Here is a 21906-nt window from a genome sequence, read left to right as displayed (position 1 = left end):
AGGAATTTAATCTATGTCAACATCAGCTAGTGATGAGCTATCAAAGGAGACTGACTTTGTTTGGTTGGTTGCTTGGTTGGGTTTTTTGTTTTGTTTTGTTTTTTGTTTTGTTTTGTTTTGTTTTGTTTTTACTAGAAAAGAGTGGCTGGCAGAGAAGGTGTGTATTGCTACTCAGAAAATAGAGAGTGGGCCTAAGTGTTCAATTTGACAATGAAAAAGATAATGACTTTGATCTTGAAATGTTAGTGGGTTTAATTACCTTGCAACTGATAGCCAAAACTGCTTTGCATGGCCCCTTTTAGGGTTCTAGATTGCATTGAGTTCTGTTGTTTTCATTGGCATGACACCTTCATATCAACAGAGTGTAGCTCCTTAATACTGCAGGAATCAGAACCTTCCTCACAGTAACTACTGATTCCCTCTTCCCAAGTTTCCTCTGTACTGTATATTCTAATTCATGCTTGTACCTTGTTAAGTCCATTCTGGAAGGTTTCCACGCTGGACCAAATGTTTGTTTTCGTGAATAATTTAGATTATATATTCACACATTAAATGTTTCCAAACTGAACTGTGTTTTTATTGGTTTCTCCCTGACCCTGTCAAACTTTTATTTATCTTGAGGTGAGGATAATGTTTAACACAAGTTAAAAGTAGGCTGCAAATTGCGATGACTAAGTGACCAATTAATAGGAGGTTACAAGAACCATTTCCTTCAACAAACATAATTTCCCTAAAATGAAATATTTGATTTCTTTTTCTTCTTTATCTCAAGAATGAAACAAGAACAGTGAGGCCATAAACCCAAGAAATGAATCCTTGCTCAGCCAAACCCAATTGTCCCAGAACTATATAGCATGTCTATAAAGCCATGAAAGACCTGGTGCCCTCAGGCAGAGTTTAACTTCTTTATTTTTAGTGAGAGATAGTCTTGCAGTGTTTCCAAGGCTGGTCTCAGTCTTATGAACTCAAGTGATCCTTTCACCACACACTGAGTAATTGGAACTTTAGACACGTGACACTACACTTGGTTCACACTTGCTTAAATTAAAAGCTTGCAATGAATTAACCTCTGTCTGGAAAACAAGCCTATACAAATTTTACCCCAGACAATTGAAGATAGGTAATTATTGCATCATTCACAAACTATGGTAGTGCCATAAGTGTCGCGGAATGATTCTAATGCTATTTATGTTAACTCGGTTCCCAACATTACACGGGAACCCGCACATCTGCCTGTAAGAAACTGAGGGTCCCTGCCCCCAATTTCTGGCAGCCCAGAGCTGGGCAGGGAGACAGAGGCCAGACTTTAGATTTCCCTGGCAAGGGACCATGGGAAGAAAAGGAGTTTTAGAATCACCATGCCAGGAAAGGAAAAGGATGCAGGCGTGAGAGCTGAGGGAGACAGAGAACTAGCCATGTGAGAATGGGGAAGAGCAGCCCCAGGGGCCACACTGGGTCTGGGGTAGTAGAGATGAAATATATATTTTAGTAAGAAACAATTAAGGAATATCAGAGGGGAGAGTGGGTTAACTGCGGGAAGGTTTGGAAGTGCTCAGCCATTGAACTGCTTAAGGTACATTAAAATTAAGCCTGCATGTATATGTGTCTTTTGTTTTTAAGGTTTTCATTGTTTTTCTTTCTTTTCTTTTATTGAATATTTTTTTATTTACATTTCAAATGTTATCTATCCCCTTTCCCGGTTTCCCCTCTGGAAACCCCCATTCTCTTCCCCCTCCCCCTGCTTCTATGAGAGTGCTCCCTCACCTACTCACCAACCCCCGTGTCCCCGCCCTGGCATTCCCCTACACTGGGGCACCAAGCCTTCACACAGAACCAAGGGCCTCTCCTCCCAGTGATGTCTGACAAGGCCATCCTCTGCTACATATGCAGCTGGAGTCATGGGTCCCTCCATGTGTACTCTTTGGTTGGTGGTTTAGTCCCTGGGAACTCTGGGGGATATGGTTGGTTGATATTGGTATTCTGCCTATGGGGTTCTGGCAGGTGGCAAGAAGCACATGCATACCCACTGGGGAGCTTAGAGCAGATTAACAAATTACCACAACACATGAGTACCCAGGTGACATGAGAGAGTTCAGCCAGGATCTCAGCTTTACTTAGTTGCACTTCAAAACTGTAGTTCTAAGGTTCTTCCTGTTCAGTCACAAGAGTAAAATCAATGCCATAGTTTCTTTCTTCTCTTTCTTCTAACTGTTTCTTTACCAAGTGTCCATGGACATGTATGTCTTTTCTTGGAGGACACTCACTTAGCTCAGTAAATTTCTATCAGTAATGTCTGATCATTTCAGTTCTTACAATACATTTATTCACCTATAATGATCACAGCCCATGGAGAAAACCCCCAATGGAGGAGCTAGAGAAAGTACCCAAGGAGCTGAAGGGGTCTGTAACCCTATAGGAGGAAAAGCAATATGAAGTAACCAGTACCCCCTGAGCTCGTGTCTCTAGCTGCATGTGTAGCAGAAGATGGCCTAGTGGGCTATCAATGGGAGGAGAGGCCCTTGGTCTTGCAAAGATTATATGCTCCAGTATAGGGGAATGCCAGGGCCAGGAAGCGGGAGTGGGTGGGTTGGAGAGCAGGTGGGGGGAGGATTTAGGGACTTTTGGGATACAATTTGAATTGTAAATGAAGTAAATACCTAATAAAAATCATAAAAAAAGAAAGAAATCAGTAACTCCTATTTTCCAGTTTCTTTCTCATATCCTAGATGACTGCATCTGCCTAAATGCTGTGTGTGACTACAGGGCAGGACTGGGATGCGACACATGAACAATGTTGTGGGCCAGCTCATCCCTCTGCCCATACCTCAGCCACTTTCCAAAATAAGTTCTTTCAACAGTCCCATACTCACAGCTGTATGCAGACCTCTTGATAAGCAGGCGCTCTGTGCATTCACTCTTGATCTCTTTTTGTCTCCCTCTATCTCTCTGAAGTCCCCACCTATGAATTGGTTAAAATCAAAAACACTAAAAACATCAACAAAAAGCAAATCCTCTCTAACAGCAAAACAACAACAACAACAACAACAACAACAAATGCCCCTGCTAATATTGTTTGGCCAGTTCCCTTAACTTCACAGTTAACTTTCACAAGGAGACAAACTTGGTCAATTACTTAAAGTATTTAAAAAATATATTTTTTCAATTGCCTCCCTTTAAACAAGCGAAAAGTTTTTTAGATAAATAATATTCAAACCTGATGTTCTGAAAGCTTGTGATTTCATTATCTAATAGAAGTATTCAATAAAGTCTGTGAATATTTATTTGGAAAACTCTCAGCTACAGCAAAATACAACTTAGAAATGAACACTTTCATTTGTAAGCATACTCTCGTCTCTGTAACTCAAAACCATCAGCATTAATTGGTGACAGAATTCTCTACTTCTGAAAGCTATATAAACAAACACAGATGTCAAACAGGAAATAAATTGATAGGGTACACAAAATTATCTCAGTTGCCTCACAAGGTGACACTGAATATATTAAACAAAAGTTGGAAAGAAATTTAATTTACAAATCTCACAAGAGTCTTAGTTTCATGGTGTAACACTTGTTCTTCTGCTATGAATTTCCCTGCAACAAGAAAATACCAACAGAGAGTAATCTTTACAAAATGTTCACACTCTGGCACAAAACAATAAACAGATCAGAATTACCTAATCAATGTTGGAAGAAATGTCAAAATAAGAGCGTAAATTTGCATCCCTTCCCAGGCTGCTAACAATTCCTTAGTTCTGAAAAAGGAAGAGAAATGGAAGTTTTCTAGAGATCTGTTCAAAACACAGAGAGTAGGATTGTGATTGCCTCAAAGACTGGCAGGAGGTCTCGCAGCCCAGGGGCGCTGCGTTCATCTTCACAAACTGCTGTTGCTGGGCAAACATGCTAAGAGCTGCATGGGTATTGCTTTACTAAGTTACCTGAAGTTCAAAAAGAAAAGGGGAAAGCAGGAGGCAATGGTGAAAAGAAGAGGGAAATAAAGTGGAAGAAATCTGTAGCAATTAGAGATAAAATTGAGTTCCTGACCCCAGGCAAGCTCAGAAGGTCAGCAGTAGACCAATGGATGGCAATGCTGAACAGCCGAAGCTCTCAAAATGTAATGTGAACCAAAGTCGCACAAAAAAAAAAAAAACGTGAGAAGTCAGTGTGCTGGGTCGTAGGCCCAGAGTTCGGGATTCGGTGAGCCTAGAGTGATGACCTAGAATTTATATTTCTTACAAATTCCCAGATGATCATGATCCCTACCGTAAGATTCTACATCAGAAAGTATGGAACAAATGTCACATGGTTATGCAATCTGACCAAGTTACAAAGCTGAAACTGGTACTGCACTGAGAGATTGCCAAATAATCCAAATCAGAATTCCAACTTTTTATGTGAAATCACTGGGATTTTAAGTATTGACAATTCTTTTTTTTTTTTTTCAAATAAATAAATGTCCTAATAATTACATTCTCAGGTCTAAAAAGTATTTGGGGAAGTAGATAGATCTGTGGTTAGATTCATGCCTCAGGTGGAAATCTTTGTCTCCAAATTTATAGATTGAGAATAATCCTCTAAAACTGAAGATGGGGGGCAAGGCATGGAGAGAGAGAGAGAGAGAGAGAGAGAGAGAGAGAGAGAGAGAGAGAGAGAAATATTTTAAAAGAGTCTATATTAGTTACAATACTTACTGCTAAAGCAACATAGCTTGACTCATAGCTTCAGAAGGGGCCAGTTCATGGTCTTTTGGTCTCAGTGTGAAGAGAGACATAATAACATCTCAGGAATGGAAGCATTCAGTAAAACAGAGCTGCTTCCCCTCACCTTAGACAGGAACAAGATGGCCCCAGTGACCTCAGTGACCCCACTTCCTAAAGGTTTTAGGGCCCATCCAAATACGACCACCAATCAGTCTTCATAAGCCATTAGAGAATGTTCTATGTCCAAATTAGAACATTATCAAATAGTAAAAATTTTAACAAAAGTCCTGATATACTTTTTTGGCTCTCTAAGTGCTGTTCTCCAATAAGAATTTAAGATTTGGAGAGATTGAACACCCAAAGTTTTAAAACTCTATTACAAAAACTTGTACTGTTTTTTTTCTGTATTAACAGTCTTTCACTCTTAAAGGTTACTTGCAGCCATATCTAAAATATCTTCTTACAACAATTGGAAAAACACTCATTTTAAAATCCTAGATTTAGATATGGACTAGAAATCAGGTTGACCCAAAGCAGATGGCCTGGGCAATCACCAAGGCAACCACAACCAATTGCAAGTGTTTATTAAGCTGAGCCATGCCCAAGTTGCTGTGATGATGATCATGAACTCTCTTATAGAACTTGCAGGAAAAGCAAAGGTACGAATTCTGAACAAGAAGATTGGTATTAAAGGGGAAAAGTGGTTAACCCCTCTATTACTTGTCATTCATAACTAAGAATGCCCAAAGTGGTAAAATATTTTTATCACATATTTTCTGGTCAGTCAGTCAAAAATTTCTACCATATGCAAGGAAATAAACAAAAACAGCAAACAACAAACAAACAAAGTTCTTTAGAGGGAAGATCAAGGAAGTTTATCCTTTAAATTTTTAAATTATTTCAGTGAATAAAAAAAAATCATCAAACTTTCTTCAACACAGAGTAAAAGATACTCAAAAAAAGGGCTTTGATGGTTGGTTGGTTGGTTGGTTGGTTGGTTGGTTGATTGGGTTTTTGTTGTTGTTTGTTTGTTTTGATTTTATTTGGGGGTTTTTGTTTGTTTGTTTGTTTGTTTTTGATAATACAATCAGTGGTCATTCATTTCAGCTCTGGAACACATTGTTTTCTGAAAGTCTACATGTAGAACAGTGAAGGCTGTGTTCCTAATTCAGAAGCAATGGCACTCACTGTCCATTACCTAAACATCAAATGCCCAGTATCCTACCACATCTCAAAATCTCAGAGGCTGGGAATTTTTAATGTAATGACTGCTATTTTTACAGATAGCAAACTAACAGACATATTTTTCCAAGGAAAACATTAGAATACATAAAGTCTTACAAGTATATACTATTAGAACCATCTTAGGAATTCAGTCACTTAATTACCTCTTATTAAATGTGAGTATCCCAAGGGAAAAATGGGTGCATAAAACATACAAGCCAGCCTCTCTTCCCTTCCCTCTGATATAGTAATTAAATTACCATCTTTCTACTCATGGGGAGGATAAATAGAGCAAGAGGGGAGGCTTTAGAACTACAGTTGCCAAAAATAAAGGACTTAAATTACATCATTCAACATACCCCAGTTTTGGATCCTCTCTTGACTAAAGGGAAGATTGGAAAAAAGGTTCTACTTCCTGGTAACTTTATGAGAATGGTTGATGAGAGAAATAACATGCATAGGTTTGTACAACAAGGCTGCAATCATTTCCCAGTGTCTATTTTCTTCTTGTCTTCTTGATCTTTGCCCTTTGCTTCTGGGTGTGATAAGTGTAAATCAGCATTTTTAAACATCCTAGGTGCTACCAACTTGGATAAATAAAATTTTTTTTTGTTGTGGGAACTAAGGTAGCATTATCAGATAGTTAGCAGCATCTTCATCCTCTTCCTGTAAGATGTTGCAGATGCACCCTTCGTACTACGGTGACAACCAAAGGTATCTTCAAACCCTTCAAGTAGCCCTTGGGAAGAATGAGGGCAAATCAGCCCCAATAAAAATGACTTCTCCAATTACAGGGCAGCGGTTGGAAAAGAATCAGAGAGTCAATGTTGGCTTGTAGTTCTGACCACTCATCTGAGAAGGAAATAAGTGAGAAGCCTCCAATCTATCTGTCCTTAAGTCTTAGTGTTGCAGGGTATGAAGTGGAATCATCAAAAATAGCAGGTGACCTCTCCACTCAGGTGCTTTGTATTTGAGAAAGACAAAGACTGTGACAAAGAGAAAATCACATCTCTGAAATGCTTTCATCTTCAAGCAGACTTCAAGATGATAACCTCATTAAAAAGTCATTCCCTGCCTCCCTGCCTCCCTCGCCCCCTTCTTGTACTCTCTGCCTTGCTGTCACTCTCCCAGGGCCATGTATCCTTTTGACTCAGTAGATTACTTTGGCCCTCAATAAATTAATGTAAGGAAAACAATATTAAAAGGCACAGCTTTGCTGAGCGGATTTCCAAGGGAATCGTACTGAAGAGAGAGTATCTTGAATAGATGGTTGTTTTAAACTGAATTCATGATGCTATTCCGTTTTCAACCTCGTAATCTAGAGAGGAGCATTTCAAAGATAAACTATCTTGATATTTTCATTTCAAAGACAGGTAATAAGTGGAATACAACAACTTCCAAGGAACTCCAGACAGGCGTAATCTAGTTTATGCAACTAGTCACCATTCCAAGATCCCTGAAAGAGCTTTGCTTTACAGTCCATGGGAGATGCTGCAGAATTTGTGGTGACAGCACTGCCTGCACAGTAGAGATGAATGGCCTGATTAATAAATTCAGAGGAAGCAGATGAGAGGGGAGGACAAGGTGAAATGCAGAACTCAAATGAAAAGATAAACTAGGTAAAGGGAAACACAGACGGGTGGAGGTGCGGGGGGTTGGGGTAAGGCAGGTGCAATGCTCGCTTTCCACGTACTGGAGATGCACTCTGTTTCTCAGAAATTGTGATTGAGAAAATATGAGATATTGTCTTCCCCCTAAGATATATTACTCCTCCCTCTCATAGCTTATTTTACAGGGAACAAATGTCCCTAAGATATACAACACTGCTGCTGGTGGGCGGCTCGTCTTTTGGAGCCAGCAACGAGAAAGTATCCCTGTGCCATGGGAACCCAGTGTGAGAGGAAGGGAGAAGCCGTCCCAACGCTCCGAAGTGGATGAGAAAATTGAAGATTAAACAGCACGGCTTGTGCTCGGGAACTGGTGGTTAATTTAATCAGACACTCCTGTGGATCATGGTCTTAATGAGAAAAAAGAAAAGTCCCTTGATAGAGGAAGTTACTTTAAAAAATAAAATGAGTATAGGCCTGAAAATGAAAGGAAGATGTACTTCATAGGAGGGAAAAATGGGTAAAAAAGGTTGTAGCAGAACTTCAAGAAAATTTAAGAGCCTCAGAGTCTATAATGTTTGTGCAGTTTCTCAGAGTATTAAAAAATATGGACTCAGCAGCTCATGTGTGTGTGTGAGTGTGTGTGTGTGTGTGTGTATGTGTGTATGTATGTAGATGTAAAGCAACATTAATAAAGAAAAAGAAAAAGGCGCTATCAATTTAAGAAGTAGTGGCATTGGGAGAGGGCTTATGGAAGGGGTTGGAAAGAGGAAAGGGAAGAAGGAGAAGTGATATTTTAATTAAAAAAAATATTTGTAAAAGCAAACGAAAAATATATCCATGTAGTGCTCTATCTTGAAAGATAATGGGACATTCCCTTGTGAACCCCCCTATCTAGGTGACCATCAAGGGCAGCAGTCCCCCAAATTGTCCTAAAAGATAGAGGAATCCTATTCCTCTGTCTTTGTATTCAAGCCAGTATTCCTCGGTATTCCAGAAAAAGGAACAGTAAATGTGCAAGGTGTGGAGCCTCAGGTCATGAGACACAGGACTTGAAAGATGTAGAAAAGCAAATTCCTGTGGTTCTGGCCACCCTGGACAACAGCTTCTCTCTACAGTGTCTTTCACAGTTCTTCTCCTCCTCCTCCCTCCAGACTTGGGCTTCTGTCCTGTCAATCAAGACTCCCCAATGTTTGGCCCATCACCTTCTGTCATGTATATAAGAGATGGCACTTGCAATAAAGAACTGTCTGAGGTGCAAAGAGTGAGTGCCTCGGTCACCACTGTGCGCCCCCAGAGCCTGTAAAGAGCAGATCTCCTCTGACCTGTTTCCCTCTGGGGACTCCCTGACCTCTAAACTCGAGCCAAAGTCTTACAGTCCCCTAAAGGAAAGTACTGTTAACAACCAAGTGTTCCAGTGTAACATCAGTACCACAATGAAAAGACAACCGATCTGATGTTCAGGACAAACAAGGATCCCCAAGCTGACTGCCTTAAGCCAAGCCCTCAGGTCAGCTTCAATTCTCTCTCCTTCCTGAGAAAGCAACAAAATGTGGAATCATTTTGCCCCCAGGCCCACCAGCCAGACCCAAACAGCAGAAGTGTTGTGAAGGGCTGTCTACAGAGATAAAGGCCACACCAAACAAGGATTTTCCTTTAACCAACCAGGCAGACTCCATGTTAAAGTACCTTCTTCTATGACTTCAGCTGTGGGGTACAATATGAACCTCTTCTTTTGATACTGATGGTTTCTTGGGTGTCCTGTGACCGATTTACCATTGACTTGGTACTAGACAGGAAGATATAAGATACCAAGTCATAGTACAAAAAGTGCAATTCTGGCAAGTAGCTATGTATGCTGACTATCAACCAGAGATTTGTTCAATAAAACTGAATAACTGCCCCCTGAACACTCACAGAACTACGGGTTTTCAGACTCCCATAACATCAACAATACAGCCCAGCCCTAAACATTGCACTTCTGAAATACATAAGCTAACAGAAGCTGGTAGGTATTTACACAAAATGACCTGAGTTATATTACCTTCATTTTCTCACTGGTGAGACCCTTGTAAGAGCTGACATCTTACCCTCTTTGGAGGTTAACAAGTTAGCCTGTCAACATTATCATGAGTGCACATGGAAGATACAGAACTCCTGGATCGATGGCAACGTTCTCTGTTACTCACAGAAGTAAAACCAGCCGCTGTATCAGCACTCAGGAGCCACAATTTCCTTATCAGTTCCCCATAGGCTGTCATTTACAGGGAGACTCGAAGAGGACACAGGGAACATAGTACACAGTTGGCTGAGTTATAAGAGAGGACCAGGGATTAAGGGATTCTAGTTCTTTATGAGTGGAAACTTACCAAGACTGTTCATGGCTCTAGAAAGATGGTCACATGTATCAAGAGAGACATGCTTTATTGACACCGCCCAAAGCCAATGTAGTTAGCACCCACCTCTTGCAAGTCATGCAGGAACTTAGTGTCTCCTTTCTGTTTTCTTTGCCTCTGGAAAACAATTTTATAAACAAACGTACATTTCACTCTGAAAAAATCTTACTCAACTGAGGCTGGAATTAAATCCCATAACTAATTAACAATGTATTAAAGCTATTGTGACTGGGACTCTAGGCAGTAAAATGAGGCCACACTAAAGGGCTGACCTTATTCACACTTCCTAACCTTTGTCACAGACTCCAGTAACTGAAAAAAAAAAAATTCCCATAAACCATCAGGGTCTTCCTTAAAAAATATTTTTTCTTTTAGGCTTCTTCTCCATTTCTTGTGCAGTATTACTACAGGTGCAGCATAATGTATTTGTAGCTACACAGATCCCACTCTGGCCCATAATGAAATTTATGAAACTTTTTGTTATCTAATAATCAATAAACAAGTTGGCCTGAAACTGGGTCTCCTCACATCAGTGAGAGAAACACCCTGTACTGTTCATGATTTTCCAGGGAAATAATGAGGCCAGGACAAGTATTTTAGGAGGGGTACTGCCTGGTATGGTTATGAAGAGGTTATCAAGGCCTATGAGCTACCAGCTGTTAGCAGCAAGCCCATGAGAAGTTTATAATTTGGATGTCCGAGAGTGAGGAGAGCCAAAGATGCAGACTCCAGACTCAGTTAAAGGACAAGAAGCAGGAACACCAAGGGTGGGAGAATGCATGTCCCCATGGCAAGCGGTCAGGCAGAGAGCAAACCCTTCCTGTCTCTATCTACTCAGACTTGAGTAATGTCCACCCATATGGAAAAGAACCAGCTGCTTCTCTCCCTAGGTCAAGCTTTGCTGTCTTCTATAAACATCCTCACAGACACTCCCAGAAATAAAGTTTAGCCAGCTACATGGGCATCTGTGAACCAGTCAAGCTAATACATACAACTAACTCTTGCATATCTGTCAGTGGAAGAGCCTGCTCTGTGAGAAAGAAATAAACTTGTCTGAGCCATCAAATGTCTAGTGACCATCCAGGGAAGTCTACCCTAGACGGTGACACAGCTCCACTTTCATAGCTGCCATTTTAAAAATAAATCACATGCATGCTTGCCTCAGTTATGTCAAATCAATAGAAAGAGCTTAAATAAAACATGATTGACTCAGACAATGAACCAGAACAGTGCAAGTGAGCTCATTAGATTAGCATGCGTGGAAACGCTTGTGCCTCAGCAACAGCGCTGACTGCAGACACAGTATAGAGATTCCCTGCGCAAGCTCCGAGGCCATTTCTGCAAAGTCAGCAGCCATGAATTATAACACTTGTGGTTCTTCATTTCCACACGGAAGTACAAAACTAAGTATGCACAGAAGTGATAGAGAACAACAGCTTCTGAATGGAGCTGCTTTTAGTGATGGGGAAGGAAGCAATGTGATCAGGAAGCATTATCTAGATGAGTAATCATTCTGTTTCTTTTAAAGGAGACATGGAAAGATCTGATGCAAATGGATACATGGTAATGTTGTTACACAGCTGATGGTCTCTATTATTTTCTATGATTTTCACGTTTGAGATATTTCATAATTTAAAATGGTCTGTAAAGCAAAATAGGTATATTTTTTATCTAGCCCCAGATGTGTATCGCTATGAGCTCTTCAAGTTTATCTAATCTACTTGCACATGAAAACCTTTGGGGAGGAAGAGAGATAATTTGACTAAAAGCAGAATGTCATAGAATGTGCGCTCTCTAGGGAAATAACACACTGGAGCTGCCTCACAGCCATAGTCAACGGGGAATCACTTAATTTCATTCATCTTAGGCCAATGTGTTGAAACAACTACAAAGTCGAGCACTCTGGGACTCTGTTGTGGGACTATGGCAGCCCTGGAGATCTTCGGGTATATGAAATAATTAATGGACCAAGATTACCAATAACTAATTTTCTTACCTCTATAAGAACTTCTCGGGAAATATCTTCATTTAATAGCTAACTAATCAGATCCATATAAGTTAACTACATAAGTTATAAGTTATAAATGTATTTATATATAAGTTAAGTATATAAGTTAAAAACATGTATTATTAACCATCTCAGATCTCAGCTTAAATAATAATTAAAATAATAATTAAAATTGGTAGATATTGTTTGTGGTTGGTCAAACCCACTGGATGTCCTGTAGGCACAAGCCAATTCCCACTAACTCTCTTTAATGGTGCATTCTCTGATCAATCGAGTAGAAAGCTCCCTGTCTTCTGGCCTATTAAAGTTGATATTAGACTTACTCTATTTTTACCTGTGTGACTAGCAAACAGTAGATGTGCATTTTTAAATCAATAATGTATTAGAATATATTTGTAGCCTGTTTTTTCATCTAGAACAATCTTTTCACGGGTATAGAAAATATTTTTTGATTAACTATTTTTGTAATACACTAAACAAGTTTGATTTTAAAATTAAGTGATGCTGGCCAAGAATCTCTGATTAGGTGTGTCATAGGCTCTGCAGAAGCACCTGTTATTGTTGTGTTGCTAAGTGGGCATAGTATCGAGCTTCCTTTTATTACTTATCTTTATACCTAGAGCTTTCAGTCCACATCATAAAAGCTTCTTTTTTCAATGGACAAAAGACTCATGATTGGTCAAAGTACAGTGAATAATGGTTGAGTGCCCAGACTTAAATGTGACATCTATCACATAGCAACTCCTAGGGCTCAGGGGCCATTGTAAATAAAGGGGAAGAAAGACTGTGAGAGCCAGAGGTGAGGGAGGAATTCTGAAAATGCTGTTCCCTATACCTGACAAAGCTATTACACTCATGAACTGTACTTGAGTACACAAGACTTGCACAAGATGAAGTCTAGATTCTACTGCATCTCTCCATTTGTCCCAAATCTTAGCATGTACATCTGTTTGGCAGTCCAGGAGAAGGCAGGTTCATCTGGTGCTGGGTGATACTCCGTACATAATAACTTCTCCATTCAAATTTCTGTCTCTCTAGAAAAACCTCATACTCAGATTTCTTCTTTAAAGTCTTCCCAGATTCTTTCAGGCTAATTAAACATTCTGTGGAACAGCAGAAATTTCTTGAACTTTGATTTAACCTTATAAACCACACTCTCCATTGCCTGCAAGTTATTAGTTAAACCAGGGGACTCTCCTGATGCCCCTTCTCAGGATTCTAGGTATACTCCTACACCTCCTGAGAACCAGACACCAAGTACCTAGAAATAGGACTTACACTCCAAAAATGATAAGGAATGTTACAAATTACCCAACTTCTAGGAGGGCCATAGAACTCACCATATCCGCCATGCACAAGCCACCTCCAACATCATCAACTTGATTCTCTCTTGTCTGGCAGTACAGCCTCCAGGGCTAAATGGCCATCTTCTCTCCTGTGGAACTGGAACAATAAAACCTCTCCAGGTGTTCCACCATGAAAGCAATTCTTTAACCTCATGGAATAAATCCTGTCTTAACATTCTGCTGGAGGTCATAGTAGAAGGAAGAAGTTCCCCAAATGGTTTGCCTGCATGTCCTATTTTGTTCTGAGGTGTGTACCAAATGCTGCATGCACATCACAGTGCTTAACCAAACATTTCCAGTTCTCTGAAGCAAAAACAAACATTGAGTGAGAAAAACTGAAAAAGGAGTTTTGACACTGGCTCTCCCCTTTGCCAAGTCACTGAAATGATGTTCCTAACAGGTTATTATGCATCAACAACCAGCACGCCAAATCAAGCAGACTCTTCTTGCTGAAAAACCAAAGGACAGACTTTTAGCCAGTGCTGACTGCCATATGGAAGTCACTAGAGAGGGTTCTGAAGATCCCAGCTGTGAGTTCTGTCCCTACAGAATGTCCATTCCCCAGATGCAAGTGATTGCTGTCTATAAACCTTGTTTCTGGCCATCTGCTCTACACTAGTTGCCCTTCATTTATACTATCCACACTGTAAACTAGATTTACATTAAGCATGCAATTCTGCATTTTATTTCTGTCAATAAATCTCCTCTTAAGTGCAGGTTTTAAGTTAAAACCAGTTAGGTTTTAAGTCACTCCTCCCGCTCTCTGTGCCTGCCTCTATTCCTGTTCCTTAACCATTTTCTAACCTCTCCTTCACATTCGCATTCACAAAATAGCCAGCTTTGGGTATTTTGCTGAAGCATAAACAAAGCAGGGAACTCTCTAAATAATCCTCCCTCTCCTCCTTTATACAAGGACTAGGAAGAGGACCCTCCCATAGGGATGAACAGGATCACTATGCAGAATAAAGAGCCTACCTAATATGGCAAATGTCAGCTGCATGGCGATGCCCAGCAACTCTTATCAATTGCTTTGATCAACATTCACAAACTAACCTGTGCTCTGAGTCTAAATTATTGGTTTATTTATCACTTACAGGTAGACCTCTCAATACTGTTTCCTAAAATACTAATTTATGAATCTATCATATTCATGTGTACACTTTAGTTTTCATTGTATCACAAGGGTAGCAGAAATGGTACCTTGAAGGTGAAAAGATAACCCAAACTGGTTGAACCAGAGATGGATGAGGGCTTTTGGAAACAACCACTGGTTAAAAACTAATCTTGGAAATCCTGACATGTGATATGATACTTTGACACTCCTTGGAGGTACTCTTTTAAATGCACAATGTCCCATTCAGCACTAGTAAAGATGTTAATAAAGATTCAGTTGGGAGACCAAAAAAAAAAAAAGAAGAAGAAAAAAACTATCATTTTTAGGTGACTTACCCATTTACTTCAGGGATAAATAGGATTTAATTTAATCCTATTTAATTAATAGGGACTAATGAGTTCCTTCTGCATTTCCCATCCTGTTTTCTGGCCTCAAGTGTTGCTACAAATGAGGATAGCCATGGGGGAACCATACATGGAGTTGCATTCAGGATTGGGCTTCTTACTCAAGGCCTCCAAGCCTATGAGATTCTGATCAATGAATTCCTCTTCTAGGGATTCAATAGCAGAAAATTTATTTTTACCCCACAACCTGCTTATTTCCTGAGTTCATTCGGAGAAAAGGAAAGAAGAAAAGGGGGAGGAAGAAGATCAAAACTAGAATGAGGAGGAGAAGGAGGAAGGGAAGGATGGGGAGGGGGAAGAGAGAAGGAGCAGGAGACTCTTGGCTTTTAAAAAATATACCACAAGATAATATTCATAGTGATTAATATTCGATATAGAAAAAATTTAATATTATTAGTACAAAGCACATGAAAAGATGCAAAGTATACTATTCCCTAATAAGGGATAATTATAAGTAGTAATTTTGTTATATTTCCTCATAAGATTCAGTGCATTTATATAAACCCACCAATATACTAGAAATTGAATCATCCTTCCACTTAAGCATATTTAACTCGTGCATAGGTTTTAGGGCTTACTCGTTTATTGCTTTCGGAAAACACGTCTCCCTACTTTATGAGAGACTCATAAAAGCAAACTGTTCTGTTTAATTGAATTATTGTTTCAGGGCTTAGGAATATTAAGAAGGAAACTGTGCTGCAACATGATCAGGAGCCATTGAACCATATCTCGATACAGTCCTATCCTTCTGGTTTCTAGGTAGCAGATGACCACTTGCAAGGCAGGATGGGTCACATGACCAAGTGTCTGCCACTAAGTCTTTCCTTCAGTTTTTTCCCTTAACTATGGGTCCCTGAGAGTATAATAATTACTCAGTAGTTTGTATAAAGGTATAAAATCATATATATTTCATGAGTGATGGATGAAATATAGTAATTATAAGCAGAATTTTGACTATATGTGATGTTTTGATTAGCTGATAATAATCTTTTGTAATATAGTTTCATTGTATATACACAAAAATTCTATATATTGTATATTATTAGTCTACAAAATCAATGTAATAGAAATCAATAATATACTATTAATGTTTATAAGATATTCTTTAATGACTGTATAATATTCCAATCTATTCAATCTATCAATGTGCCACAATTTAATTCATACTTAATTTTTAAACTTCCAATGTTGTTTTAAAGCAATAACTAGTCTTTAATCAAATATAATGTGATGTTTTTAGGTCACCGTTACAGTAAAAATTCTGGATTAATTCTGAAAGGCTATCTTAGCTCCAGAGTCCCCTTAACCACCCTATTACAAGGACTCAAGTGAAGATCCCAATTCCAAGAAAACAGAGAAAATTATGCTTGACATAATTGCCATTTGGTTTTCCAGAAAAGGGTACATTCCCTGCCCCACTGAGTGTTTGTGTGTCTGTACCTGCAACTGAGTCTGTTTCTCTGAGGTAAACTAGAAGAAAACCTTGTAACATAACATGGGCATCAGCGCTGGTGTAGCCCAGGTGGAGAGCATCAAAACATTGCTGAATGAAGAGCTGCTGAGAAAAAACACAATCATCATAGCTTCAACTTGCCAGTCTGCCCACAACTTAACAGCTACAGAGTGAAAGATGCGTCTTCACAACAAAGACAAGCACCACTGGCAAACCTGATGCTATACCAGAAAAGACCATCAGAGGAATGAATGACACTAGCAAGCAGGAGAAGAGAAAGTTTTTCCCAGGGGAACACAGATTCTACAAGACACAGAGCAATCCCTTTGTCAGACTTCCAGAGATCAGGAGGCTCCTGGACCTCACACAAAGCCAAGAAACCAACCATGCTGAAGCCATTAGGAAGCGTACGTCCCTGAGAACTAACTGCCTCTCCCTGAACTCGGAATGAAGATATGCTGGTCCCATTTGCCCCTGGTGTGGGAAAAGAAGAGTTACGTAAACAGCCTAGTTTCAGATTATTGTTGGGGTGAGTAGAGGGACTGATGTCTGACTCATCAAATTCCATATGTGATTAGGAAAGAGCAGCCATCTCGAGCCTACTGTGAACAAGATCAGTGATTCAGACCAACATCACTAACTTAATCAGTTCTGAATGTATTATGAATTAAGATGAATTAAGGTGGCTGTTGGTGCTGGAGGGATCGCTGGAGGTCAGACTTCTGGGCAAGCAAACAAGAACAAAATGTATCAAACATTCCAATATTTTAGGGGAGCTGACGACTGGGAATATTAAAGAAATGACTTAAACATAGATATGAAATCTGTTATTAATACCATTCTCAGTGATAACAAAATGAAACCTTTTCTTTTAAGCCAAATGCAAGGCAAGGATGCTCACATTCACCTTTCAATGCAGTGTGGTGCTGGGTAGAGCAATTAGACAAGAAAGGAGTATTTTTTTTTTAAAAAGTATCTATTCCCAGTTCTAGGTATTTGTTTAAAAGAATTGAGAGCAGGATACCCATTCCTTTGTTTGCTGTATCTTGTTCCTAATAAAGAGGTGGAAATATCTTAAGTGTCTACCAAGGATAAATGGATAAGGAAAATATGGAATTTTATACAAGGTCTGTTATTCCTAAACAAAAAGGGAATCCTGTTATCTTCTGTAACATGAACAGAGCTGAAGGGCACTGTGCTGAGTGAAATACATATTCCACGTATAGTACAATGTGACATAGAAGAGTTCACAGGAAAAAATTCAGGTGACAGCTGCTTAGAGCTTCAAGTAATGGAAAAGATGAAGTTTTGAAATCATCAGCCACACAAGACCAGAAATTCTAGAAATTTGCTGAATAGCACTATACATAGCAACAACTCTGATTATAGACTTAGATTTTTAAGAGAACTCTCGTGTATTTTGCTGTTTTTATTTACCATACTAAAAGAGAAAGGGGGAAGGGTGTTTTCTCCTTGAATGCTTTTTGTCTAACATTAAACCAAAATGTCTGTGGCCTCCATTAGACAAATATTTAGCTTTCTGCTTACACATTTGCAGCTCCACTGGGGCGTTCTGCTGACCATGGCAAGGATGACTGCAAGCTGTGCTTAATCCAGGATGGGTCTATATATCACACTCAGTTTTCAGAGGTCCAGGATTGTTTGCTGATGTCAATAGCACCTGATATACCTTGCTGACATCCCAGGCACCAATGGAAAGAGGGCCATAGTGCCAAAGTCCAGGCAAGGAGCCTACTCCTCTAAGGAAGATGAGAGGAGGAAAGAAAAATTACATATGAGCCACTTTTATAATATTAGAGCAAACAAAGGTCATTTTAACTCCAGTCACAAGGAATCCATTAGACAAACTCAAAATAAGGAAAATATTTTGGGTTAACTGGCTCAGAAGAAAAAAAAAAAAACGCAGACATAAAGAACAACAAAAATTATAGCTACGGATGACTTTTGAGCCACTATAGAAAATTAAAATATTACATTTAGAGTTTCAAAGGTAGACAACTTTATATAGATTATATAATTGCATATGATTCATAATAATCATGAATAAGAAAATATCTTCATTATCAGGAAATCAGTCTTGACTCTCCAAGAGTGAAATGACTTAATATCTGCAATTTATGTTCAAATGGTTTATAAAAATCTACCTATTTACATATATATAAAGCTAAATAAAAGCAAGTTAAAATTGATGAACATGAAAGATTAATACCTGAAAAGATGTGAATAGTTGCTGTATTATTCTTTCTCCTCTGTTGTACTTTATCAGGTTTTTTAAGTGTTAAAAGCAAAACAAAGAAATGATTTAAAACATTACTAAGAGACACCATGATAACTTTTCAATAGCATAGAGGGACATCTAAGGAAATTATACTAAATTGAACATAATAGGGCTGCGACGTTTATCTCCTCCTGAGAACTGCTTAGTGGACTTTCCAGTGTGCCTGCACGGGTTTTATGGTTTGTGGTATACCTGGATGCACTAATGTTTGACATCTGAAGCACCCGATTTAATGGAGCATCTGACAATGACAGAAAAAAAAAACCCTAAAGACTCCAGAAACATTTGCGATCAGAAGCTAAGAACTCCAGGAAAGAATGAAAACAACTTCTAAGGCAAAGAGAAGCCTCAGGAGCAAGGAATTCCTCTGTCTCTATAAATTCTGTTTCCAGATATGCTCCAAAGGGCCCTTTACATGCCGATGCGCCATCCTGAACTCTCCTTCCTGGAAATAAAAATCTGCTCCTATATACTGCATTTACTTCTCTTAACAAATTCATCTTGAGTCAACATGGAGTTCTTCACCCATCCATTTTCCAGGACGCACAACTTTGCACTTCCTGTAAATAAGTTTGATAAGGCTCATTAAGTATTTTCTCCATTCAGCCATCAGATTCTCACTTGGCTTCTGGTGCTAGAAGAATTCCCCCTGTATCCCCAGGTCCCTGCTCAGGGAGGAGCAGGTGCAGCACAGGAACAAATTTGAACTTGGCTGCTATTATTCATATCCCCGGAGTGACAGCTTTCTAATCTGCATACAATGAATCCAGCAAGTGTTTTCTGAGCCGTGTTCTCTATTGGGAACTACAGTCCTTTTTGATGAGAAGGCTGCTCATTAATAGGAAGTAGATATTAAAGATTTTGTATCATTTAATTCCAATTCTTCAAAACAGAGAAAGCATGTTTTCTCAATAAGGACACTTTTGTTGCAGTGACTAATTTTTTTTTTCCGAAAAAACATTCCTTTATCTTGTCTTACTTAAGTTCTGTGAGTAATGTTGTTTTAAAATCGTTCTTTAGCACAAACTTAATATGATCTTAAAATGATGCTTTCACAGACATTAGAACTATTCAAGCAAGCTCTGAGAAATGTCCATTTTATCATCGCTACAAGGTGCAGCTTGGAATCGCTTGGACTTTTTCCCCACCTCCTTCATTATCTTATTCCCCATTCCTGTAGTGCATGTCTCTTCCAGCACAAGTCTACTTGAAACCTCACATAGGTGACAATGGCGATTCTTAAAATCAATGTTGCTATGGCACTTTTCACAATCACTAAGTCAAGCTTCTTCTCATCTGAGGGTCTTAGACCTTGTGGATCCCGAAAATCACATGTGTACAAATGGCATGAAAATTGAAACAAATTGGTGAGCAAATGGGAGAAATGAGATTGGGAACAGTAGAAAGTGGGAAGGTAGGGAAAGGAGCTACTGGGGAACTTGCTCAGAGTTCAGTATATAGTGGGGGAGAAGGTCACTGGGGGATGTGCTCAGAGTTCAGTATATAGTGGGGGAGGGGGTCACTGGGGGTGTGCTCAGAGTTCAGTATATAGTTATGTGAAAACAGCTTTATGTAATCTTGTACATTTTTTTTTTTTACTTACAAAAGTAAATCAGGATTTCTTTCACAAATCTCAAATGTGAGAAGTATCAACATCCATTTCTACCTCCTGTGGTCACATTTTTCTCTCCTTACCCTGCGGATTCATGTTTTGTTGTTTTGTTTTAAGACAAAAATCTACCTGGACATCAAAGTGAAAATTTTTAGTCTTACATATACTTTTTTAGACAATGAGAACAAGACAAGGCAAAGTGTCCCTGTTATAAGGGGTTCTTAATTAGCTAACATTTCATTCATCTGAGAAATTAAAGTCCGTATGAAATATTCAAGTGCTGCTTTACCTCTTAGGAAAATCATTTGTATCTATTAGACTTTGGAACAAAGCAAACCTTGTTTCTCAGTACCAGCTACAGATAATTTGAATCCTGAGCCTCACCAGAGGCTCAAGCTTGGCTCAACTGTACTCCTGCCCATTGATCTGCAGTCGTCCACTGAGAAGCAACCTAAAGCCAGAGGGTGCCAGCAAGGGATTGTGTCTAAAGCAACCTGAAGGAAATGACCCTTAAATTGCATTGCATCTACGTGATAGAGGAGAAAGATCACCAGGCTTCTTCTGTGTAGTTGCAACAAGAGTCCAGAGTAGAATATGAATCAAAACCCTCTCATCCAGTCAGGCTTTTTCAGATTTCATCCTCAAATATAAGCAAATGAACAGGAAAAACTATAGAAATTGAATCCAACCAATGTCTATGCCTAATCATACCTACTATGGAAACGTTTGTGTATGATCAAGATATTTGTTTTTTTTTGTTTGTTTGTTTGTTTGTTTTTATTATTTTCTTTATTTACATTTCAAATGCTATCCCGAAAGTTTCCCATACCCCTCCCCCCACCTCTGTTCCCCTACTCACCCACTCCCACTACTTGGCCCAGGCCTTGCCTTGTGCTAGGTCCTATAGAGTTTGGAAGACCAAGGAGCCTCTATTCCCACTGATGGCCGATTAGGTCATCTTCTGCTACATATGCAGCCAGAAACACAAACCCAGGGGGTACTGGTTAGTTCCTGTTGTTGTTCCACCTACAGGGTTGCAGCCCCCTTCAGGTACTTGGGTACTTTCTCTAGTTCCTCCATTGGGGACCCTGTGTTCCATCCAGTAGCTGGCTGTGAGCATCCATTTCGGTGTTTACCAGGCACTGGCATAGCCTCACAAGAGGCCGCAATATCAGGGTCCCTTCAGCAGTATCTTGCTGGCATGAGCATTAGTATCTAGGTTTGGTGGCTGATGATGGGATGGACTCCCGAATGGGGTACTCTCTGGATAGTCCATCCTTTCATCTTAGCTCTAAATTTTGTCTCTGTACCTATAACCTTTCATGAGAGTTATGTTCCTTATTCTAAGGAGGAATGAAGTATCCACAAATGGTCATCCTTCTTGATTTTCTTCTGTTTTCCATAATGTGTCTTGGATATTCCAAGTTTCTGGGCTAATATCCGCTTATCAGTGAGTACATATCTAGTGACTTCTTTTGTGATTGGGTTACCTCACTAAGGATGATATCCTCCAAATACATCCATTTGCCCAAGAATTTCATAAATTCATTGTTTTTAATTGTTGGGTCCTGCCTTTTACAGGCACGCCGGAGTCACCAGACCAGCCAGAACACAGCGTCTCGAACCGCCCACTGTCACCGCCCACCGTCACCTGGACCTGCCCACCATCGGACACCTGCCCGCCACTGCCAGGACTGCCCATCATCGCGAGAACGCCGTGGCAACTTCTAAAGACTCAGGGGAATG

Source organism: Mus pahari, chromosome 8, assembly GCF_900095145.1.
Source record: "Mus pahari chromosome 8, PAHARI_EIJ_v1.1, whole genome shotgun sequence".
Lineage (NCBI taxonomy): Eukaryota > Metazoa > Chordata > Mammalia > Rodentia > Muridae > Mus > Mus pahari.
Note: the sequence above shows the minus strand (reverse complement) of the source record.